This window comes from Saccopteryx leptura, chromosome 3 (genome assembly GCF_036850995.1).
Source record: "Saccopteryx leptura isolate mSacLep1 chromosome 3, mSacLep1_pri_phased_curated, whole genome shotgun sequence".
Lineage (NCBI taxonomy): Eukaryota > Metazoa > Chordata > Mammalia > Chiroptera > Emballonuridae > Saccopteryx > Saccopteryx leptura.
Genome location: NC_089505.1, coordinates 245,557,087 through 245,583,132, shown reverse-complemented (window position 1 = coordinate 245,583,132; position 26,046 = coordinate 245,557,087).

Here is a 26,046-nt window from a genome sequence, read left to right as displayed (position 1 = left end):
GAAAGGGTCCCAGGGCTGATGGCGGATGGGCAACAGGATTAGTTAGGGGCTTTGCCCTCATGGAACATCAGGGTTCCCAACCGAGCCAGAGCAATGGGCATGGAGAGAGGGGTGATGTTTAAAGCAGAGAAGCTGTGGATGTGTGTCTTCTCCTTTTCAGAAAACATTAACAGGGTAGAGTCGTTCCACCTTCCCCCACCCTGCCACTATACCTTCCACCTTCTGACCCAGACCTAATGGCAGAGGAAGACTCAGCCATGCATGAGGGGATGGAGGTGTGGGGCAGTAAGGAAAAGGAGGGACTGTGGGTGAAAGTGAGCTCCAGGCTAGAATGATCAGGGCCACCAGACTAGGGAGCAGGTCCAAGCACTGACTGTCCCTTCTCCTCCCCAAGCCAGTCCACAAACTTCTCCTTCCCACCCTCCACCAAACTCAGAGACCTCCCTGCTCCCTCTGGGACCTTCAAGAACCTTAGGAATCTCTATCTAGGAAGAGTCACTCATGCTGTGGCCGCCCCTTTGCTAGAGGCCAGAAAGACCCCCCTCTTTTGTCCCCCCTCCTGCAGTCCAGGGCCTCCTGCAGATCCCTGCCCACAGCCTCCATCTGGCCTTCAAGGCATCACTTCGTTTTCTTTGGCTCTTGCTTTTTCCTCTTTCCATGTACCTGGTTGGCTTCCAGGATCAGCCAAGGCTCAGACTTGGCTACACGGAAATAGAGATAGATACAGTCTCTCTATTATTTAATTTAGTGAAAGAAAAAAAAAAAACAGAAAGAAAAATTCTTGGCTAGGGTGGCACTTTCCAAGCCAGGAACCCCACTAAAGACTCTGGGAGCTTGGTCAGGAAGTGGCCAGCAGGGATCTCCCTTCCAAGCTCAATGGCCTCCCCACGCCCACCCCAGGTTGTCTCCTCTGGCAGGCCGGCTCCAGGCTTCCCGACTACCCTCTGCCTCCCACCTCCCAGGCCTCCCTTGCTCCCAACCCCCAAGGGCTGCAGTCCCTGCCAAGCCCTGGCAGTGACACATTGCTCAGCCCCTGCCTGGGGTCCTCCCAGCTCCAGCGACCTCTGGATGGCCCCCCAGGCCCACCACATACTATGGACTGTTCCAGCTGAAATTCCCTTGCACTGTGGAAAGAGGAAATGAGAGCAGGGGTGGGGGCAAGGGATAGCAGAAAAAAATAAAATGAGATGGAACCAAGTCCTGGAAGGAGAGAGAGTTGAAAGAAAAAGAAGGCGAGGATTCGCTGGCCTGGCTGGGGGAGACTCTGGGGCCTTGGCAGTGGGTCTTGTCAGGTCATCCTCTAAGGGAGACGGTCCACATCTCCCTGTGACAACATCTAGAGGCAGATCTTGTCTTGACCTGGGGTTGGGTAAACCTTCTGTCCAGTCTCCTCTTGAGTAAGCATTGTTGTCTGCCAGAGCTGGTCAATGCACCCAGGACATCTGAGGCCCCCAAGGAAGCAGGGAAAATGTCTGGATGACTCACCTACAGAAAGACTGTGGGACGCTGGCCCTCATCACAATGCCCCAGTGGACTTGGCATTCCCCATCATCCTTCCTGGTCCCCCTTTGTCACTCTCTGAGCCCTGATTCCCAGCACCCCTCCCTCAAGGACTTTCACACACTCCACTGCCATCTCCCTGCCCTGAAAGCCCATTTCAACCTCTAATTTTCACAGCACCCTGTCATTCTGCACCTTCGTTAACCTACTGAATGCTTCCCAGAATGCATTGTGGTGATTGTGCACCATTACATTGTCTCTACAAAATTTTGACTCTTTGGGAGTGGCTTTTAATATCTATCACTGTTCCAGGTGTGGGATTCCCTGGTGGAGCTGCCTCGGGGAACAGAGCAGAACCTGAGTGGGGGCCGAGTCCCTGTAGAACGACTCAACTCCTGGCTGAGAAGCCGGGGGACATCAAGCTCTCCCCAGCCTTGACAACAGTACAAAAGAATTGCTTGATAAGTTAAATGAATTTGTAAAAGCAATGCATTAAATTAATCCACACTAGGGTATAAATGGCTGAGCACTTCACTACTCTCCCTAAACAGTATGCTCCCATTTGTGATGAAAATGCTCAATAAAATAGGAGAGAGAAACCTCCCCAATCTGGAGAACTCGATGGCAGTGACGGGGAGTTTCTAAAGCTGAGTTGTGGTGCTGTTCACACAACTCTCTGAATTTACTACAATTATTGGTGACATTACATTACAAGTGAATGTTATGGCATGTGAATTATACTTTAGTATAGTGGCAAAAAACAACAACAACAACAAATAAAAGATGATATGTGTTAATCTAACTATGCCCATCAAAGAGGAATTTCTTCTAGCACTGTGGAGACATAGGGAGCAGATGATGGGGTCTGAGGTGAAAGCCTGATATCCCTTGGGCCCTTAGCCACAGGTTAGGTCACTGCAGGTAAAAGATTGGGTGTCCTGCTCTGTTCCTGCTCCAGCTACACCAGGGACGCTGCCTTGGAAAATACTGGGGTTCTGAGCATGTTCTTTGATGCTCCTTGACTTCTGATTGATTGGAAACTGAGGGTATGTGTGTGAGTATATGGATGTGTGCACTTGTATGTGAGCGTGAGTGAGGGGATATGCCTGTGTGTGCATTAATGAGTGTGAGCATGGACACGTGTGTAAACAAGTGTGAGTGTGTGTTTATGTTTGTGACCTGTACTCATGCCTCCAATAGCTGCTATCTACCCTGGGCTGACTGGGGCCGCAGCAAATTGATCAGGTAGACTGGTCGGCAGCACAGGGTGATTGAGGGTTGGCCACAGCCTGAAGTTAGGTTGGAGAAAAAGATGGCCTGAGATCCTCTCCATGCCCTTAATATGCCTCGCCATCTGTGCACACAGACACACAAAGTTCTGTGCATAAAGACCACAGTCATCGAGGGGGTCACAGCCACTTCTGGACCAAACCAGTAAGTACACCCGAGTTCTCCCCTTGGCCCTCTCGCTGCCATCACACTAACCTGAAGAGGACAAAGGGGTGGGAATAATAAGCATGTACTCTCACAGCTTTCATCTTTGCGCAGGATGCACCTTTCAATTAGCGTGGGATAGAGCAGTGGTTGGCAAACTCATTAGTCAACAGAGCCAAATGTCAACAGTACAATGATTGAAATTTCTTTTGAGAGCCAAATTTTTAAAACTTAAACTGTATAGGTAGATACGTTGTTATTAACTTAATTAGGGTACTCCTAAGCTGGCCAAAGAGCCGCACTCAAGGGGCCAAAGAGCCGCATGTGGCTGGTGAGCCTCGGTTTGCCGACCACTGGGATAGAGGAAAATGGGTGGACACACCATCCCAAGGGGCTGTTAGCCAGAAGCTCTTGCTCCCACTCTTATCCCATTAGAGCATAAATAGCAATATCCAGATCCCCTTTCCACCATCTATTTGTCCATCCATCCATCCATCCATCCACCCACTTATTTGCTCAGTGAACACTTGCCAGGCACCATGCCAGGCCCTGAGAACACAGTGATGGGGGGGAGACTAGGTTGCTGCCTTCAAGGAGTTCATGTTCTGCTGGGGAAGACAGAGAAGCTAGACCCACACAGTCTCGGAGGCTGTGTGTCTGGGTGTGTGGGGTGTATAGCGAGAGGGGTGGGTAGTGCCTTGGGTGTTCATGGAGCAGGGTCACACAACTGAGCCTCAGAGGAGGGAGGCTGGTCAAGAGAATGTTCCTAGAAGAGGAAATACCAGGTGAACAGGACTTTGCCCAATAGACAGGGAGAAACGGTATAGCAGGCATAGAGAACAGCTCATACAACCCTGTAGGTGAGGCAAACCTTGACTTGCACTGGGGCAGAAAGGCAGGAGAGGAGGAAGAAAGGCCACTCGGGCTCTCTGATGTGCTAGAGGAAGAGACAGGCTTTGAGATCAGCACCTAAAAGCAATGCCACACAAGTGCCCTGGGCCCCGGGAGTCCCGGCCAGGCCGCTTGCTGTGACTGTGGAGGCGGGGGGCCACTTGGATGTGTTTCACTTTCTAGTAGGAGGAAAGAAATGCAGAGGAGGAAAACGTGTGCAGACCAGTAAAAATCTGCCCTGGCCTGCTGCCTGCCCATGGACTGGTGGTTGGGAAACTCTCGGCTAGAGGATCTCTAACATTCCATGAAGCTAATGTTCCAGCCTTCCTGCTCAGCAAGCTGCAGTGCTAAGTCCTTTTCTCCAAGACGTCAGGGAGCTGTGGTGAAACCATGCCAAGGAGTGTGGGAGAATACAGAGCACACGCCTCCTCGGGTGCCCCAGACATCATCAGGAGTCAGACCTTGCCCTTGGGGCACTGCTATCGATGGAGGAAGCGGGCCCTGTGCGGTCCTTCAAAAGTAGCCCAGAAGATGTGAAGGTCAGGGGAGGTTCCACCTTGGAAGTACAAGGTCTCGGCAACACAGTGACCTTATAGAGCTGGAATCTGGGCCAGAGGCACACAGACAGCTCCATGCTCAGCTACCAACACATATATAAGATGTCTTGAATATTTTAATCCCAACAAGCTTGTCACCAAAATTTTGTTTTTTAAAAGTGTGTCTTGAACATTGACAATATCTAAAGTACCCTGTGATGTGAAGGGTAGTGAAGATACCTGGAAGAGAAGGAGAATGTGGGGATGTTAGAGGCACCCCATTTTTTGCAGGTGTCTTTGAGAAGGTGAGCAGATGAGCGGATATCCCTGTCATGGTGAAAGCACAGTCCTACCTGGAAACAGGACAGTCCGGGTGTCTGACCTTCCCAGTGAGATGAAAGCCCAACCAACCTCAGCTCTATTTGGGATATGAACAGTCAGAGTTGTGCTCATCTCAGTTCCTAAGACTTTGCCCATGTCCCTTGTCTAGCTGGAGCACCTCCCCTTCTCCGTACCAATCTGCCCTTTAAATGTCACCTCTTGAGCTGTTTCCTCCAACACTCATAGGCTCCCCATGGCTCTGGCCACAGTGTGACTTGCATTATTCTCAGTTACTGGGAAGCTATGTCAGCTTCTCTCTAAGAGCTCTCAGAGGGCAAATGGCCACTTGCTCTCTATCTCCCTGATGCCCACCTGTCATATGCCCACTGCCAGTACATACAGTTGGTACTCTTCCCCACAAATGTCTGTCTTATAGGATTACATGGAGGCTTTCGTACCCAGCCCATGTAATTCACGTTCCCGTCCAGGTGGACTGATTGCAGCATTCTCCCAGGTTGCAAATCTATATTCCCTGCTAAAATGAAGCCAACCGAGGGTTAGGTTGCCTTCTCTCCTGTTTCTTAGAGTCCCAGAGGGCTGAACTGGAAGTGCCCATAGATACCATCGTGGCCTCGTTATATTTGGGGAAAACTAAGTCCCCAGTGCAGGGAAGTGTGGTAGAGAGAAGAGTACTTGATGAGTTGTGTCAGACCGGGTCTTAATGCTGACTCTGCGGTCACTAAGTATGTGATGTTTTCCAAAGCATTACACACTCCCAGACTCATTTTTCTCATCTGTAAAAGTGGGTATTAAGTCTTACCTCCCAGGTGCTGGGAGTATAAAATGAAGAAACATTGTAGTCCCTAGTTCCCAACAGGCACTGAAACATTGTTAATACTTTGATACATTTTATTTCCATTCTTTTCCCATGACAAATTTTTTAACATAATAGTGATCATATGTTATGTATAAAATTGGCTATATTGACTTTTTCATTGTCATTATCTCCCTAAAAATCTGTGATTGCAGAACTGATTTCCTCTTTACTCCAAAAGTTATTCAGGAGACTGAATGTAAATTCCTAAGTAGTTGCAATGTTTTGTTTGAACTCTTGTTATTAATATCTAGTTTTATTGCGTTGTGGTTAGAGGATATGGTCTGTACAGTTTCTACTTTGAGGATTTTACTTTGAGACATTCTTTGTGGCCTAAATATGATCATTCTTAATGTAATATGAATGCTTGAAAAGGAGATATATTCTGTTTATAGGAGGTGAGGCTTATAAACATATTAATCCTACTTTATTAACTATGTCATCCAGACACTCTATACTATTGCTTTTGTGGTTATTTCATTAATTAAATGGGGATATGGCATCTTAAATATCCCATAAGCCACATTCCTGTCAATTTCTCCTTGCATATTCAGCAGATTTTACTCATTAAAGTTCAACAAGTGTGTTAATAGATGCATAAAGTTTATGAGAACTGAAGCAGATGTGCCCTGTAGCATTTATCCCATGACCTTTGTCCAACCAAATTGTTCTGTTTGATATTCTTGTGACTTCTGCTATCTTTTCCTTTGTCCTCATTTGTTTGGCATTCTTTTACTCATTCTTTTAATTCTAAAATCTGTGCCACATTGGTATAGGTGTGTCTTTTGTAACTGATATGTAATTGTATTTATTAACATATTTTTATTATACTTCATTCATGTTGCTTACAGTTCTGTTCTGGGGCTCAGTTTCATAACTTCTCTTGATATACGTGCTATATTTTCTTACTTTTGTCCCTAGTTGGCTCTAAGTTGGTTTGGAAAGGGAAGAGAGGCTAACTGCAGGAGATAGTTCATATCTAGGGCACATTTTGGAGGGTTGCCCAGGTTTTTAACACTCAGAGCAGTACCCAGACATGGCACAAATAAAATCATCACCCAGGAGTGTGTCCTTAGTTCGAAAGCCAGACTCTCTGACAGTTGGTATCTGGAGGAGGGCCTAGCCCATGTACGCTGCCTGCCGGGGGCCTAGAATCCACCTCCGAGTTGGAGGGAAGCCGGGAAGCTCTCTGAACTTGATTTACAACCTGTGGGGGCGGCTCCCTCTGATACTGGATGCCTCAGACAGAGAACTGAGGTCATGCAGGGTTATGTCAACTCACTAAAGTTAAGTCTAACAGAATCCCTGGTGAAAACAGCAGGCCTCAATAGATAAACAATTTCTTTAAAAGTTAGAGTCTTTCCTGGAAGGGGAAGGGAGGTTCCTGCCAGATTCCCCTTAGCTTCCATGTCCCTAATTCACCTGCTAACACGCTTCCCTGACCCCAGAGCTGTGGTAGAGGGTGTGTGCTTCCAGAAACCTAGCGCCCCATGGTGACTTTCACATACCTTAGGCACTGTTACCTTCGTGGGCTTCTTGCTCCATTAAAAAATATATATATTAAAACTTACATTTACACCGGCAGCAGTAAAAACATTAATTCCATTATTATACATCATTATTGTTAGTATATTCTTTTTTTTTCTTTTGATTTTAAAAGTAGATCAAATGAAAACATTTTCAGGACTACTGAAAATTATCACAGGCCCTTGGCACTGAGACTCTTGTGCTTAATGGATACATAGGCCCTGCAGAACCCAGAGCCACGTGTGGGGATCGGCCAACCTGGAGGGATGAGGGGAAGGACTTCAGGCTGTGGTTTGAACTTCGGGGTGCCAGCTCCAGAGCCAGCAACCTCAGACCGAGACAGAGTGTGATAGGTCAGTCAGACAGCAGGAGCGTAAATGGTCTCAAAGCCACAAACGCCTCTCCATCTGCAGCAGGCACGAGGCCCGCCAGCCCTTGAATGGGTATGTGGTGGTGTGGGAAGGTGCTGGAATGCCCTTAAGGTTTCTGACCACAACCAACAAGAAAGAGAAAAGGCCTCCACACATATGTTGGGACATGAGAGATTTTGTTCGGCGCCACAGTCAGGTGCTCCGGGGGTGCTCTGAGACTGCACAGTCAGACCCAGCTGGTGCGAGCTGCTGCTGGAGGGAGGCGAGGGGAGAGCTTGGTGCTGGTCCTCGTCGGGGGCGACCCCATTCTCCGAGTCGGCATAATTCTGGTTCTTTTAAAACAGAGTCTCTTGACTCCAACACCGCTGGTGGTTTGGGCTAAACGATTCCTGGGGAGGGGGTCACTGTGCACCTGATAGGATGCCTAGCAGCGTCCTTGGCCTCTCTGCTCAGGAGGTGCCAATAGCAATCCCCTGCCCCTAGTTTGTGACGACCAAATATGTCTCCAGTCCTTGCCCATGTTCTCTGGGGGCAAAATCACCTCCAGTTGATAACCACTGTTTTAATATAAGAAATAAGAAGGAAATTCCAGAAGTCCAAGAGCCTAAACAAGTCTTTGGTGACCTCAAGTGCTCCTTAGCATTTAGATATTACCATAGTCACTGCCGGCAAGGCTTCTTCCTTCCCTTCCCTTCTTCCAAACAAGATCTAAGCAGGTCTCTCAACCTCACCTTTTTTTTTTTTTTTAAATGTTTATTTTATTGATTTTAGAGAGAGAGGAAAGGAGAGAGAGAGAGACAGACAGAGATGACAGGAACATTGATCTGTTCCTGTACGTGCCCTGACCAGGGATCGAACTGACAACCTCTGTGCTTCAGCATGATGCTCTAGCCAACTGAGCTATCCGGTCAGGGCTCAACCTCACCTTTTTGTGGGACTAGATAGATGCAGATGGTTGGTACACAACTGGCCATTAGCTTCAAAGGGAAGAGGTGCTCTGACCCTTTTTATAACTTCTCTTGGGGCTGAAATTCCTGCCCATGGTGAGCGTCGAGCATAATTCTGTTATGCTATTTGAGGATGATGGGCGAGTCTCCCTGGGTTCTGTAACAACAGCTCTAACTAGCTTGTTTCTCACAAGAATTTTGTCAATCTTAAGTGTTTTATTTGCTCTAATTTGCAACGTTCACCTTTAGGAAAAGACTCACACAAATTCTTGTGTCACTGATCTCTTTACAATAGAAAGCTGTTAAAAATGTGTTAATTTAATTTATCCCTGGAAATTAATTAATTAATTAATTCTATAATAAGAAGAGTGGGGTTTTAGACCTGTCAAGAGAAATAAACACTATAAAATCTTTCATCTCATGAGAATAAAGGTGCCTCAAATTCTTATAGTTAGTATCATTAATTTAGAAAGAAAAAGAGAAAACAGAGTTATTAACTACCAGGGTACAACCAGTAAGGTGGAGACAGGTGGCACGAGGGCAGACCTAGGGACCTGGGGGAATAGGAGGGGTAACATTCCTGTTCTTAGTCAGCCAACAGGCCAGGGCCAAGGATGCCACTTTCTAACTCACACAGAGACGCAATGTGGACAGCTGAAGAGCACCCATTTGATGGTATTTCTTCCCAGCAGTAGGAGTTCCAATTCCAATGCTTTTGATGTAAGTGGATTTTTTGGGTCACCCATTAATGGCTTAGAAAATTCTTTATGATTAAAAAATTAATGAATCTAGAATATAACTGTGCATAGAAATAACCCATCTAGGTTCCTGATATCCTCTCTCCAATTTTGGACAGGGGCAGTTATTTATCTTTAAACCATATTAACCACAATTACTTAGATCCAAGTCTATATTTAACAGTGTTCAATCAGTCTGACATTATATCCTCCCCTTTCTTGAGTTCTTTATTGCTTGGATTATGTCTTATATGTACTTGAAATAAGCATATTTATTCTAGCAAGGGTACTTGGATGCAATTCTCTGAGCTCTTCTGTATTTGACAATGGCCTTCACACACAGATGGAAATTGGCTGGTTTATATTGCCAATTATGTACTTTCTCAAAGCTCCCAATATCTCACTCCCTTATTTTTTGCATTAAACAACAACAAAAAAGTCCAAAAGTTGACTTTTTTTCTTTTGTAAGTAATCTATTCTCTTTCTCATTATGGAATTTTTACCTCTGACTTTTGGTAATTTCATTGTGAGTATATCCAATGTATTTATTTCTTTTCAGGTCTTCAGCTCAAAAAAGTTTTGTTTTTATTATTGTGTGATGTTTCCTTGGTTCTGATTTCTTCCTCAGAAATAGCCACTATCTGAACATCGAATCCCTGTTCTTTCCTTTCACAATACCATGCCTTCATTTTTCTCTCTTTTGAATAGAATTTATTTTTCTAATTTATTAATTTATTTTTTAACAAGAGAGAAGAGAGAGAGAGACAGACAGACAGACAGGAAGAGAGAGAGATGAAAGCATCAACTCATAGTTGCGTCACCTTGGTTGTTTGTTGATTGTTTCTTACAGGTACCTTGACTCCAGCCAAGCCAGTGACCCCTTTGTTAAAGCCAACGACCTTGGGCTTCAAGCCAGCGACTATGAGGTCATGGTGGTGAGCCTGTGCTCAAGCCAGCGACCTCAGGGTTTCGTTTTGAACCTGGGTCCTCAGCATCCCAGGTTGACACTCTATCCACTGCACCACAACTAGTCAGGCTAAAGAGACTTTATTTTTCAGAACACTTTCAGGTTTGCAGAAAAACTGAGCAGAAAATACAGAGAGTTTCCATATACTTCTGTCCCCTAAGTCTCCCCTAATATTAACATCCATACCAGAGTAGTACATTTGTGGCAATAATTGAACCTACATTGACACTTACTATCATCACTCAAGTTCGTAGTTTACACCAGTGGTCCCCAACCTTTCTTGGGCCACGGACCGGTTTAATGTCAGAAAATATTTTCACGGACCGGCCTTTAGGGTGGGATGGATAAATGTATCACGTGACCGACACAGGCATCAAGAGTGAGTCTTAGACGATGTAACAGAGGGAATCTGGTCATTTTTTAAAAATAAAACATCGTTCAGACTTAAATATAAATAAAATGGAAATAATGTAAGTTATTTATTCTTTCTCTGTGGACTGGTACCAAATGGCCCGGAGGTTTACATTTAGGCCTGGGGGTTGGGAGCCACTGTTTTATACCACATTACACTCTTGGTATAACACATTCTATGGGTTTTGACAAATGTACAAGGACATGTATCCACCATTATAATACCATACTATTATAGTATATAGTATCATAGAACAATTTCACGCCCTAAAAATCCTCTGTGCTCATCCTATTCAGCCCTTCCTCCATCATAAACTTCACCAACCACTGATCTTTCTCCTGTCTGCATAGTTTTGCCATTTCCAAAATGTCATATAGTTAGAATGATACAGCATGTAGCCTTTTCATGTGGACTTCTTTCACTTAGTAATACATACTTAAGTTTCCTTCATATCTTCTCATGGCTTGATAGCTCATTTCTATTTAACACTGGATAACATTTCATCGTCTGAATGAAACATTTTATCCATTTGCCCACTGAAGGACATCTTTGTGGCTTCTAAGTTTTGGCAGTTACAAATAAAGCTGCTCTGAACATTTATATGCAGGTTTCTGTGTGGACATAGGTATTCTCTTATGTTATCTTCTAAGAATTTTATAGTTTTGCATTTTACATTTAGGTTTATGATCTATTTTAAGTTCACATGAGTGTCTAGATTCATTTTCTTTTGCATGTGAATGTCGCATAGTTCAGCACTTCTTGTTAAAAAGACTATCTTTACTCCATTGTACTGTCTTTGCTCCTTTATCTAAGATCATGACTACATTGGTGAAGGTCTGTTTCTAATGCACTGTCCTCCAACTTTGTTCTTCTCTTTCAATATTGTGTTAACTATTCTAGTTCCTTTGCCTTTTTATATAAACTTTAGAATCAGATTGTCACTATCCACAAAACAACTTACCAGGATTTTGATTGAAATTGCATTGACTCTTTAGATCAAGTTAGAAAGAACTGACCTGTTAACACTATTGAGTCTTCCTGTCCATAAAGATTCTCATTTTCTTTTAATCATGTGTCTTTTTATTGTTTTCCTTGGCATTCTGAAAAACTTCTCAAGTATCCTTCACCTCATTGACTCTATTTCCTTCAGTGTCAAATTTCCTTTTCCATAGCTAGTGAAGATTTCAATTGTTCTATGGCGTTTCTAGTTTCCTTACTCTCTTTCCCCATCATCAAATTCCTCTGTTCCCTCCTTCCTTATTATCTCTAATATTTCATCATCTCCTCAGTTATCTCTTTTCTTAGAGTTTATATTTCATTGAATTATTTGAGAACACAAAGCAACTGTTTTCTAACATCTTCTATACTAAATAGTTGATAAAAGTATATTTTTCATATGCATCTTGATTGTGTTGCTTTACTTTGCAGTGTCATTTTGGTACGGGCAGGGTTCTTTGGCTTCCTTTGGAGGACAAATCAACAAGGCCAGCCGGTACAACCAGTGAAGGAATTGTTCTTAGCTCCTATCACTCTTTTTTTTATAGTTGTTGTTGCTGCACAAACCCTGCTGCCAGATCTTAAGCTGGAGAGGTGGCTGGTAATAATTTACACAATCTATTCACAGTGAGAAGGAAAGCTGGGCTGTGAGCACTCCTAGCAGGGGACTGTGTGTCTGGGACTCCGGCTCAATGTTTGGGGAAGCTATTTTCTACTTCCGTTTTCCTGTTAGGTCTGGCCTTCATTCCAGGTATAAACCACAGCTGGACCCGACCTCCTTCCATGGATCATTGCCTGCTCTGCCAGGGCAAACTCTGCTTCCCTGCAGGCTTTCTGTGGGAGGTTGCTGTCACTCAAAACCTGGAGCCTCCCAGCGCCTCTTACCCGGGCTGCTGCTCTGCAGTGTGGAAGGAGTTCACATGGAGTGTTCTTATCTGCTCTCTGTCCTCTCTCTCCTCTGTCCTTCATCCCTCCAATTAGGCAGAGGTGGAGGCCTGCAGGCTCTATTCTCACTTCCTTGTTTGGATGCTGCTCCCCAGGCAGAGCCCCTGAGAATCGGTCCTTTGTGGTGCACTTGTACAAAGCCGCTTGATTTCTCTGGGTCTGAGTGGTACTCTTCCATATCATCATATTTCCTTTTCCACATTTCTAATATTTTGGTCATTTCAATGAGGTAATATGAGTGGGTGGGATGGAGGATAGGACATCTGTACTCACATTATTATCTTACTCAGAACTTAGTTGAGATGTCTATCTGTCCATCCATCTAGTTAACTGCAGGAGGCTCAGATTTTGATAAAACTGGACCAAGTCTCGTCACCCTCCTGTGTCCTTATGACTCAGCTCATTGGTTTCATTCTCCCTTTTCCACATTGAGAACCTGACTCCACAGGCCTAGACATATTTTCACGTGTCTTAGAATTATCTGTATTCTACTCTTACATCACTGGCAGCTTAGAGGAACTAAGTCAAGTTCAGTGGAAATGAATGGTATGGATAGATCAGAGACGATTCTTTAGAGAGGAAAGGCTCATTCTTGATGGGGGTAAAGTATCGGTCAGGCTTGTAGCTCTTTTATTCACAAGCTGGGTTGCCTAGGGAAATATGCTCCTTCTTATGGGGTCTCAACGTCCCTCCTTTGTTAGGTGAGAGCACTAAATTTCCGAGGCCTTCCTCACTCTGGTATTTATGGACTTTGCCGTGACCTAAACTCTGCTGCAAAAAAGACAAGAGTAAGTGCAGCTCCGATTTTTGTCAAAGAGGCAAGACTTACACTTGCATCAGCCTGTGAGGCCCTATAACGTCAGGTGATGCAAAACTATGCAAAAAATCCTGGCTGCTTAATATTTTGCTGAGAAAAGTAAAAGGTCAGTATCAAAAGTAGGACACAAAGAAATTGGATGCAAAAGAAAGATAATATTAAAAAATAGAGAAAGACTGAAAATAAGAGAGAAGAAGAATGAGCACGAGAGAGATCAAGAGTGAGCAGGATGCTGTAGAATGAAAGAGAGGGGCAGGACAAGGCCCAAGGATGGGACAGGTGTCTGTGGGAATGAGGGGCTGGACTAGGAGCTGGGAGAGATGAATTGAGGAGGATCCCACTCCTTCTGGTCACTGTCTGAGGTGACAAACAGAAGCTCCAAAGGTCTAATGTATCCTAATAGATGCCTCGCACTCACATTCTCTCTCCAATTCTCAGCTCATACCTGAGCAGGGGAGGAGGGAGAGACAGCTGTTGCAGTGACATCCGAGCCCCGCTAGGCGGCTGAGGGCCTCCCGGCTTAGCAGAGAATTCCTCCCCATGTAACCTGAGATCCTTTTCCTATTTCCTCTGTTCCCTGGAGAAGATTGGAAGGAATTGTGATGAAAGGGGATTCTAAATAGACTAAAGAAAACACACACACACACACACACACACACACACACACACACCACACACACACACACACACACATACACACACACACACGCTTCTTCGTTGAAGCAGTTATTGTGAGTGAAAGCCGTAACCACTGCAGAGGGCTGAGGCTGGCTGCCATAATATTTCACCTGTTTGTTTTTAGCAACCAATGGATTTTCTTTGAAAAGCAGAAGACAGAGTTGGTAGCAGAGTTTCCAGGACTAGGGTCTAACCATTGATTAGGGTTAAACTCTGCCCACAGTCCGTGTTAGGAGCAATATAAGGTCAAGGTCAAGGTCAAGGCTTTGGCTGAGCTCAGAGTTGAAGTTACTCTGTGGCTGGAAAACAGAATGGCTATAGGCTCACATAAGAGCATGAACCCACGACGTTTCGAGCTTTGCTCTCTAAGGGGAAAACCAGGGATGGCTTCCTGGAGGGACTAAGCTTCTAGTGAGACTTTGAAGAAAAAACCTGACAAGGCAAAATGAAGCCTTGAGGGACTAGAAAGAATGAATGGACACAGCTGAATGTAGTGTTAGGGAAGGTCCTCAAATGATGGTGTCTTCTGACCAAGGTCCAACTCACTGTCAGACACCTGACTCCCAGGTCATCCGATCTTGCCCTGTGAGGGAAGAGGACTCTCACTGGCTTTGGTGGCCAAGGGCATTTCTCCACACATTCCTGACCCTGAGTGCCCTGAGCCCTGCGTCTGGACTTGGGGCTGCCAGGCAAGGCTGGCGCCAGGCGAGTGGACACAACCTGGAAACAGGGAGCGGCTGTGGAAACAATGTGAGTCTGGCACACACCCACGAGCCACTGCCAGGCTGGTCATGGGCTGGGTCATCCATGGGGAAGCCAGAGCCTGGGCAGAGAGAGCTGCAAGGGGCTCCCTCAGCCCAGAACCCCTCTTCTAGGAGGCCCTACCATCATGGCCACCCAAATGTGGCTGCTGCAGCAGGCCCTAGCTCACTCCAGTGTTACCTGGTAGTTTTGGTATAATTTTTGGTATGCATCTTAGCTCTATTTTCTCAAATGATAGCCTCAGCAAAGCATCTCCCTTCACTCCTTGTCCCCTTCCTCAGGTTACTTCTGCACCTGTCAGCAGTCTCCAGCCTCCATGAAGCGATGGCCTCCACCCTTTAGTCAGAAGCTTCCCTCAGGGAGTCCACCTTAGTCAGAGCATGGCTCTCTGAGAAGGCTCTCCCATCAATATAGGGAGGGAACTTCCTGAGGAAATGCCTCCTCCAACAATTGGAGGTCCCTGAAGCAATTCCTCCACCATGCCTGGAGAGTCCTCTCCCACTCGTCCAGGAGTTCTTTAAGAGACTATCTCCCTCAGTGATCATCAATGAAGGATCTTCACTGTGGAGGTCTTGAGAGTATGTCTTCCCTGGTGATCTGGGGGCCCTGGGAGAATGCCATCATCCTTGACAGACTGGGTGGTCCCTGCAAGTTCCAGGGCCAGAACAGCACTGCAAGGTGAAGGTCTCAGCCAAGAATACAAGTCAGGCTCAAGTGAAGGTCAGGAAGGTCCATGCTCATGCATATTTTATAAAGAAAATTATGGCAGAGGCCCTGGCCAGTTGGCTCAGTGGTAGAGCATCAGGCTGGCATGTGGAAGTCCCAGGTTAGATTCCCAGCCAGGACACACAGGAGAAGTGCCCATCTGCTTCTCCACCCTTTCCCCTCTCCTTCCTCTCTGTCTCTCTGTTCCCCTCCCGCAGCCAAGGCTCAACTGGAGCAAAGTTGGCCTGGGTGCTGAGGATGGCTCCATGGCCTCTGCCTCAGGTGCTAGAATGGCTCTGGTTGCATCAGAGCAATGGCCCAGATGGGCAGAGCATCGACCTCTGGTGGGCATGCCAGGTGGACCCCAGTTGGGTGCATGCGAGAGTCTGTCTGTCTGCCTCCCCGCTTCTTACTTCAGAAAAAAAAGAGAAGGATGATGGCAGACATTGTCATGTTTGTGGTGTTGGTAATTAAGGGAGCAGGGATATCCGGTGGTGGTGGCGGTGATGAGGTGAAGGTGGTGATGGTGTTGATGTCAGCCCGAGTAATGACGGTGCCAACACCACCCTGATGCTGGAGACAGCAGTGCTGATAGCGGTGATGGGAACGGGAGAGGGCATTGGCTGTGGTTGTTGCAATGGGCGTGGTGGCGGCGGCTGGGAGTGCAAACCCATCATCATGGTCCTGAGAGGGAAGCATCCTGGGGCAAAGGGTATAGAGAGATGGGGGAAGGAGGAGGATATTGATCTGGAATAACTGGAAGGAGAATCTTAACTGTAGTTTAAAAGGGCAAGAAAAGCTGTATTCAGAAATGGTTCAAGTTAGACCCGGAACAGGGCACCAATTACAGAATCTGAAGCTGTACAGGCATGTTGAGGTGTGAGTGAGAAACAAGCTGAGGCAAAGCCCGTACGTAGGACCAAGACTGTGACCTTGGGAGTGGGGAGCTCTGGCTTCAATGGGTCCCCTTGCCAGGGTGGGTATGATGGTCCTGAAACTAACCACGAGGCAGGTGAAACCAGGAGGCCTCATGCCTCCAGAGGGTCCAGGGAAGGCTGGGATGCCCAGGGCTGCTCCAGGACCGACGGAATGGGGACGGACTGATGGCCAGATCTGTGAAACTCTCCCGTCTCTCAACATCTGTTTCCAACTCAAAGGGAAGGTGGGGCCGTGGGAAGGACATTAAAATCACCTAGTGGATGTTAAAAATATAAACATGCCTCTTAACATCATGTGCTGGACATTCTGACTCAGTTTCCAGGGCGGGGCTGGGCACACATATTTTTAATAAGCTCCCAAGGTGATGCTGATACACACACATACACACATCAAGATCCAGGACCCACTGCTATATTTAGCACCCCCCTCCACCTCTGTCGCTGGCCTGGGGGTATTTATAGCCAAAAGCAGTAATATTTCCATATCATCACATCTCTACCTGCCCCAGCCAAAGGTTCTTGGAGGCTGCAGGTGATTGGATGATACCGGAGGCCAAGAGGGGGGAGAGGTGCAGGGCTGTAGCAAGGGCACAGGATGGTCATTGCCCAATAAAGATCTGTTGCCGACCTCAAAGAGAAAAGGGGAAGTGTTGGTGCCCAGATGTGAGTCCATACTGTCCCTCTGGATTTCCTAGAGAGGAGAGCTGAGGTGGGGTGTGTTAGAGTTTGGGAAAGAGTGAGGACGCCATCAGAGGATCCCAGCTGAAGGAAGAGAGAAGGCTGAGGCCCAGGTGATGTGTGAGGGAGCTGGACAGGGTGGGCCCGCCCAGCCTGCCACCCTCTGAGGGAGCCGAGCTGCTTGCAGTGCCCTCCACGCCACTCTGCAGGTCAGCTCGGCCTGCTCTTCCGGACCAGTTCTTGAAGCCCCCTGGGCTCGGAGAAGGCAGCGCCCTCTTCCCTTGCTTAGGCTGTCCTTTGTGTTTGGGACTAGAGACACCCAGTTCTCGCATTGCACTCATTCTGACCATTTTTTATGGTACTGTCACAGCTGGCTTCCCTGGCCCTCTGATGAGTCTTACTCTGGCCGCAGCCACCAATGTTCACGTGAAGCGTAGGAGCGCAATTATTAAAATGTGCAGACCTGGTCTGAAGGGCGCTTGCGCATTCGAGAGGAAGTCAGGGCCCTTGGGTTCGAGCCGCAGCTCCGCCTATTTCCTGGTTTGTGGGCGCCCACTCTGATGGAGGAGAGGAACCTGAGGCAGCCATTAAGATTCTAACAATCCTGATTTTGCTTCTTGAGGTTCTGCAAGGGAGTTACCTCAGGTCACAGGCCTCATGAAAAGAGAATAAGTTTAGCAAATCAGATTCAGGAGTGACTTGAATTGATCAAAGGAACCTGGTTGAAGGAGGAGAAAGCAAGAAAAGCCTTGAGAGTGGGGCCCAAGGACAAAAATGGCTCACTTTGAAGCTGGGGAGGCTCTGAGGTGAAGGAAGAAGATGGCCTCTGGCAGACGGAGCTCAGGGAAGAGAGAGGTTTGAAGGCTGGCCTGTCCTCATGGTGGCCCTCACTGAGGGGTGAAAGCAGGGAGGGCTGCTGTGGGAAGGTTAGGGACCAAAGGATTACTCATCCTGAGGTCCCGAGGGAGGGGTGGGGCTGTAGGATTGAAAGCAGCTCAGATACCCCTGGGGTTTCCCAAAGTTCTGTGTCTCAGCTGCCCCTCAGTGACCCTGCAGTTACCTGAGGTCAGGCCAGAGCAGCTGCTTCCAGGTGAAGACATTAGACCTCAGGGCAACCTCAGTTTTGCTTCCAGGAAGCCCACCTCTGGGACCTGGGGCATCCCTCACCTCCAAGCCCCTGTGTGTGCATGCATCATGCACTTAGAAAAGAAAGGTGCCAATGTATGGAAGAAAGGAGATTTCTCTTACTCTGTCCTGATAGTAATAGAATGTTCCAGTATTTACCACTTCATTCAAAATAGGGCACGAGTGAAGATGCCTCTAAATCCTTTTTCTCTGATCAGCCGTGTGGAGACAGAGACCAGCCAGCAGCCCTAAAGGGGTGTGTGGGCTGTGCAAAGCTGGGACCACCTGGGCAGCTGGACCCCTCCTTATTCTGCCCCCGGGACCTGTGGCAGAGCCTTAGCCAGGCCTGTGTTCACTCTTACTTGCTCTTCTCCCCCACCCCTTTCAGGAAGTCCTCCTATCCAGGCCCCGCCCCTACAATGCAGGAGCTCGTGCACGAAGGTGGTGATAAGAGATATGACAGCAATCTGTCCCCACAAAGGCTTGTGCAAAGCCCGATACACAGATGTTGGGCAGCTCTATCTGGAGAAGCCCCAAACTGGAAACAACTCAAATCCCCATCAACAGGTGCCTGAATAAACACATCCTGGTATATCCATCCAATAGAACACTAGTCAGCAATAAAAAGGAACGGACTACTGATTCATGCAGCAACTTGGACAAGTCTCAAGGTAATTATGCCGAGTGAAAGAAGCCAGGCCAGAAAAGAGTACGTGCTGTATGATTCCATTTATATACAACTCTAGAAAATGCAGACTAATCTACAGTGACAGAATGCAGAGCAGGGTTGCCTGGGGACAAGGAATGGACTGGGAAGGACAAGAGGAAGGACAACAAGAAGCAGGAGGAAACTTTCAGAGAAGAAGGAAATTATCTTGAGTACAGTGATGATGATGTCAGAAATAATCCAACTGTGCACTTTGCAGAAGTCTGTTTATTATGCATTAGCTATACCTTAATAAAGCCGTTTCTAAAAAAGCGGAGGTGCTGATTATGATGATGGTGATAACACTGAAGCAAAAGTTGCTGATGGGTCAGCCACAGGTATTGACCACAGGTGAGACCAGTGCTTTCTGACAGTGGTTTGGGTATGTGCATCTCCCTGGAAACTGTGGGGACAGGGTGGAACAGTGCCTCCTTCACCTTATCCCCAGCACCCTGCATAGGTCTCACAATGCAGCAGGCACACAGAAATAGTCCACTTGTTCATCTCGGCAATGACAACCCAGCATGAAAAATGCTACAATATGAGAATCCAGGGGCTGTGGGAGTGCAGAGGAACACCACTGTCGGACAGCCGCGGCTTCCTGGGAGAAGTCACGTCTGAGCTGAGACTGGACAGGATGGGGGTGGAGTGTTCACAGTATAGGAAACAGCTTGTGTCAAAGTCTGGACACTTCCACTTCACAGAACAGAAGGCACATTTAGGAAGCTCAGTGTGGTGGAGCCAGAGTAGGACAGGGGAGACACAGGATGTCAGATGAGCGTATTAATGGATGGATGGATAGATGTTTGTTGTTTCTACAAAGCCATAGGAAGCCTGGTTACAGGGATTGACATTGGAATGTGACAGTGATGTCCTAGAAGTTTCTGTCAGATGTGAGAGAGGTCTCTGCCACCTTGGTCGTCCCTCTGGTCCACTATCCATGTGCCCATACTGGTACTAGCCCACTAAAAGTAGGGACAAGGATGCATGGGTTGGTAGAGACACCCCCAGTGCTCACTGTTGACCCCCTCACTGGAGAAGGACTGAGGAGTGGGTTTCCTCCAGGCAGTGCAATGAGTGCCCCCTCAGGTCTCTCTCCCGTACTCTGCCACGTTCAGGTCTGGAGCAACGTAGGGTGTAAACAAGGCTGGCTGCGGGGGATGGGGCCATCCTTTGCCGAGGGCCTGGTCGACCTGGGCTGGCCTCACTGGTCCCTGGGGGCTACAGAAATGAAGTGAGAAAGATGCAGATTGTGCTGGGCTCTTCCGGCAGGCCAGCTGTGTTCCCCACACACAGGGTGGCCTTGAGCGGCACAGCCAGATCTGCCCTGCAGGCCTGGGATGAACCAGAGCAGCCACTTTCTGCCCTGGCTCCAGCCCACCCCGTGTGTGGCCACAGCTTCTCCACACATGGCCGGCCTTGGGTCCCAGCTCAGTCTGGCTGTTGTAGGGTACAGCCACCCATCAAAGTGGCCCCTGCCCCCCATTCTGGGAATCAGTGTCCTCAGACTCCGGGGGACTGCAGAGACCACCTGTCCGTGGGCAAGGTCCCGGAGGTGTGGACTTGCCCTGAAACGCCACAGGAGCTTGCCCTTCCCTCCGATGCACAGTTCCCGTACCATCCTTCCTTCTGCACAGCACTCTCCCTGACCCGACCCTGTCCACTGCCCTCTCCTACCACCCCCCCCCCCACTGTCATAGAGTGGCATAGCCCCGTGCCACCTGTGTGGTTGAGATCCTGATGCTTTGGAGCATCTTCATATTCCTTGTTGATTTCATCACTGTCATCTGCCGTGACAATTAGGGTTGCAGCGTTCTAAAGGGGCACTGCCTGCCTTTTCTCCAGGGCTGATTGTTTTGTTCAACTGACCTTTGGACTGCAGGGCAGGCTGTGCCAGGGACTCTGCAGAAGCAGTGATGGCTCTCAGTTTGCCCTAGCCTTGCTGCAGCTTTGCCCAGTGCCAGGCAAGGGGCAGGAGCAGGTATCATCCTCCCTGCCCAGGGAGCCTCCAGCCTCCCCTTGCTCCCTTCTCCCCCTGAAGGTGCAGCTCTCAAAAGGCCTTCCCCTCCATGGTCCTACTCACTTCTCCAGTCCCGAGGAGGGGTATCATTCCTTTTGCATGGTGGCTTCATTTCATATTTGGGATGCCCACAAAGTGGTGTATTGGGCCCCAGGTCCTTCCAACTATTCTTCCAAGATTCCCAGTGCCACCGGGCCACATCTCCACCATGTTCTTAAAAAAGAAGAGAGAGAAAGAAAAGGGTGTCATGCTCACCATCACATCTGCTAGTCCAGGAACTTCGAAGCCTTTGGGGAGAAAAGCCAACCTGAATCAAAATCAGCGGGCAGCAGGGGGCAGTCTCCGCATCAGCTCTGATGTCTGCTGCCAGAGCTCACAGGGCTGCTCCAGAAATCAGCCTTTCCCTTCCTCCTGCTTCACCTCTCCTTTCCTCTGGCGAGGTCAGTGTTGACCAGGATGACTGATAACCTTTGCTGCTCCTTCACAGATGCCTCCAGGATGCAGGTCAGGAAAGGAGCCTAGGAGTAGGATAAATATCTATTACAGATCCAAGCCAAGGCTGTGCCTGAAAACAGTAAGTGGGGTCCAGGAGGCAATGCATTTGGAAAGCAAGTGGCTCTGGAAAAGCTGGTGTGCAGGTTGAGACACTAACAGGCCATCAGGTCCAAACACAGAACAATGAGTTCTGCCAACCCTGGTATGGGATTTCTGAAGGCAGGGCTTACACACACACATACACACACACACACACACACACACACACACACACACACACACACACCCCTTATTAACAGAGTACTGACCCCTCTGTGGCTTTAGATTGTGAGAGGCACAAAACACATAAATGATGCACCCCTTACACTTGCATTGAGGCCATCACACCTCAGAAAGTTCAGTGAAATCTGAGAAGTCACAGCAGGGTGTAAGTAGATCTCCCCCTCCCCCAGGCAGCTTCTGACCAGGCATTTTCTCTCTGAAGCACAGAAGGTGGGTGGGTTGAATGTTAGGGAGACCAGAAAGGATGGATAATGTGAGAAAATGATGGGGATCATCAGAGAGGGTCCCAAAGAAGGGAATCTCCAAACCCCACCAGCTTCCAAGGTCAGCTTCCAAGGCTAAGAAATAGGAAGGCCCTGTCCCCACTCTGCAGAGCCGAGTGGGGAGAAGGAAAGGGAGGAAGCCCACAACCAGAGGAAGTCTTGGACCGCTTTTCCACTGGTGAATCAGAGGAGAGCAGTAATGGGAGCCGGGCTAACCTGAACCGGCCATCTCTGAGTCATCGCTGAGGTCCCTGTGCTAATCTTAACCCCCCAGTGAGGACTTGTTGGGACTTGCCACCAGGTCTTGACCGAAGAAATACTCTTGGAGCTGACATCACCCTGGGATGGCCTGGCACATCAGGGCAGGGTCAGAGCATGGAGCCAGGATGGAGAGGGGTTGGCATGGGTATTAGGCTCTGCTCCCAGTTCACTTGTGACCTTGAGCACGTCACATTGATAAGTACAGCAAGATGAGCTCCCAAGTCCTCCAAGCTCAGACATTCTTCTAGATCAGGGCTGAGCTGGGGTCCAAGAAAGAAGGGGCCAGGGCCAGAGCCATCAGGAAACCACCAGGTCAGGCCCAGCCCTGCCCTTGTCACAACAATTGTTCGCCGAGGACCTGATCCCTAAGCATAGACAGCAAGTGATGGTAACCTGGGACCTGGGATCAGCTGCACTCCAAATTTTTGTGTGATTTTGGACAAATTTCTTCCCAAGTCCATTCTGCACTGGAGGCAGTACAGTTAGCCATTTAAGACATTGCACTTTGAGGTCAGACTTACCTGAGTTGGAATCTCTGTTCTAACACTTAGTAACTGGGTATCCCTGGGCAAGTCACTTAACTTCACCAAGTCTCGGTTATCTTGTCTGTAAAATGGGGATAATAATAGTACTTTTCTCAGGGAGTTCCCATGAGATTTAAATGATGTAATGCACATGAAATGCTCAGCTCAAGGTCTGTCAACATAGAGAATATTCAGAAAATCCTAGCTACTGCCATTCCCAGCTATTACCTCTGGGCTTCAATTATATCCCTTTGTAAAAAGAGAGGATGGCCAGAGTGATGTCTAAGTCCTTCCCTCTGAGCAAGTCCTCTACCCTGAGCCACCAATGCAGGCACTGGGACTTGTGGGGAATGAGAAAGCAATGAGTTGTAGAAAGTACATCAGGACTCTAGAGAAGGGATTTATGGGGCAACAGAGGGACAGCAGCTAAGCGAGCTGAGCTCTGAGAAGACGGTGTTGGGGAGAAGCCTACCACGTTCTGAACCGTTCTGAACCACAGGGCCCGGAGCCGAGGGTATGCCTCTGATGCCTGTGAGGAATCTTCTCCTTCCTGCTCAAGCAGTACTCAGCTTGCCACTGAATTCCAGTAGGAGGACCTTTCTTTTCACACTATTTCCCCAGGTGGTCTTTTCATTGTGGTCTTAACAACAGTTGTGTCAAATTAGTGTTGAAAAATTGCTGCTGTTAGAGGAGGTGGGGTGTGACACTTCCCTTCCTTTTCTTCTAGCATGCTGGTGTGTGTGTCTGACAGAGAGACAGAGAACAAAAATTGTGTCTGTGAGAGCAGACATATATGGACATCTTTGCTGTACACCAGGGAAGTTGGGCATCTGTGGAGATGTGGCAAGAATGTGGAAGCCCAGAGAGACTGGGCCAACATCTCCAAAGTCCTCCCTGGGCCAGAAAAGGGTTGTTTTTCCCTGCCCAACCCCAGGACCTATCCCCCAGCAGCTCTGGAGGTCAGGAAAGAGCAGAAGTCCTCTTCTCCCTGGGGCAGTAGCTGTGGAGAGCTTAGATGAGGCCAAGGCCAGAGCCAGGGCTGGAAGAACAGGCGTTACCCTCCTTGGGAAGATGAGGCCATGTGGAGACCCTAAAAAAGAACATGGTACCTGGGAGGTGCTCACATGGGTGGGCTCAGGGGACTCTGGAGCACTTGGAGGGCTTGGGCACCTGGTGCGGGAGACCAGTCCTGCGAATCTGGGAAGCAGGATGCTGGGGGCACGGTGGAGACACATTAAGCATCTTTTAAATGGTTGCCAACTGCTAAAGTCTACAGAAGCTGCTAAGAAGCTGGGTTGAGAGAGAAAGCTGCAAAAAGAAAAAAGAAAAAAGAAATGGTCCCCAGACCCCCTCATTTCCTGCCTTGATGGGAGGGGGGCTAATATGGAAGGGGTGGGGAGGGCCAGGGGCAATCAACCCCTTGACACAGAGAGCTTTGACTCAGGGGTCAAGGGAACAGCTGTGAAAGCCACGCCACGGGCACATCTGGCCAGGGCCGGGTTGGAGGAGGGTGAGCCTGTGGCCGGCCGGGAGCCAGGGACTTGGTGGAGACAGATAGGGCTCGTGTTTACTGCCCAGTGAGGTGTTGCAACAGGAAGAGGGCTGGGGAAGGAGGAGGCAGCTCAGGCAGAAACAATTTATCTGGAGCACGAGGAACAGCTGGGGAGGGAGACCAGCTCTGCTGCTTTCCAAGGCCAAGTGGGATGTGAGGAAAGGATGCCCGGTGCCAAGGCAGCCAGCAGTCCCTGTCTCCGCCTGCCTACTGCCCTTCCCTGTGGCCTCGGAACTCAGTCCCACTGTCCTCGCCCAGGGCAGAGCCCACGGGTCGGCCGTCTCCACTATTAGTTCTCAGCTTAAGGCTGCCCTTCCCAGCGGGATGGCCCCAGACTCTATCTACTGCCCAGTGTCTGGGGACCTCCCACCGTATGCCAGTCATTGCACAGTTCTTTCACCTGATGTCATGAGAGGTAGATGTGCTCTCCATTTTTCAGAGAAAATAGAGAAGTCATAAATGGTTTGTCCACGGCCATACAAAAAGTTAGGGCTGTAGAAGGAACTCAAACCCATGTCTGTCTCATTTTCAGAATCACTCAGATGCCCCTGGACACATGGCAGTGAGCTGTGGGCCTTCCCTTGGCCCTGAGGGGCAGCTCCTCCCTCCTCAGCCCAGCCCCAGGACCCACACTTTGACCTGCTCACAGCCTACCACCGGAGAGGCCGGCAGGCCTCACAGGTATCCTCTCCTGCCAGGGACTGACCAGGCAGCCTTGGCTGTCACCTGCCTTCCTGTCTCTGTGGCCACAGCTGGATGCATGGGAACAGCAGCAGCCTCAGGGCAAAGGTTTCCAGAGCACAGTCAGGGAAGAGGACCTGGTGCTGCCAGAGTCTTCCTGGACCTCTTCCTCACCTCCTGGGATGCATTTCCAGAATGACATGGATGGGGCACTGAGGGCAGCCATGAACAACTAGCGTGCCTCCTGAAGGAGACCTGGAGAGATGGCAGGGCCAAGGAGCAAAGTGGATGTGTGTCACTTAGGAAGATTTCTTGAATTCTGAGATGAGGAAGAAGAAGCTTGGGGAACCCCTTAACATATCCTCGCTTTTTTTAAAAAAAATTTATTTAGACAATTAATTTTAATGGGTGACATTGATCAATAGAATACATAGATTCACAGAGAACATCTCCAGATCATTTTGACATTTGAGTATGTTGTATACCCATCACCCAAAGTCAAATTGTCCTCTGTCACCTTTTATTTTGTTTTCTTTATGCCCCTCCCCTCCCCTCTCTCTCCCCACCCCTTCCCTCTCCTCTCTTCCCCTCCCCTGGCAACCACCATACTTTTGTCCATGTCCATGAGTCTCAATTTTGTGTCCCACCTATGTATGGAATCGTACAGTTCTTAATTTTTTTCTGATTTACTTATTTCACTCAGTATATGTTCTCAAGGTCCATCCATGTTGTCGTAAATGATCTGATGTCATCATTTCTTATGGCTGAGTAGTATTCCATAGTATATATGTACCACATCTTCTTTATCCAATCATCTATTGAAGGCTTTTTGGTTGTTTCCATGTCTTGGCCACTGTGAACAATGCTGCGATGGACATGGGGCTGCATGTGTCTTTACGTACCAATGCTTTTGAGTTTTGGGGGTATATACCCAGTAGAGGGATTGCTGGGTCATAAGGTAGTTCTATTCTTAATTTTTTGAGGAACCACCATACTTTCTTCCATAATGGTTGTACTACTTTACATTCCCACCAACAGTGGATGAGGTTTCCTTTTTCTCCACAGTCTCTCCAACACTTGTTATTACCTGTCTTGTTGATA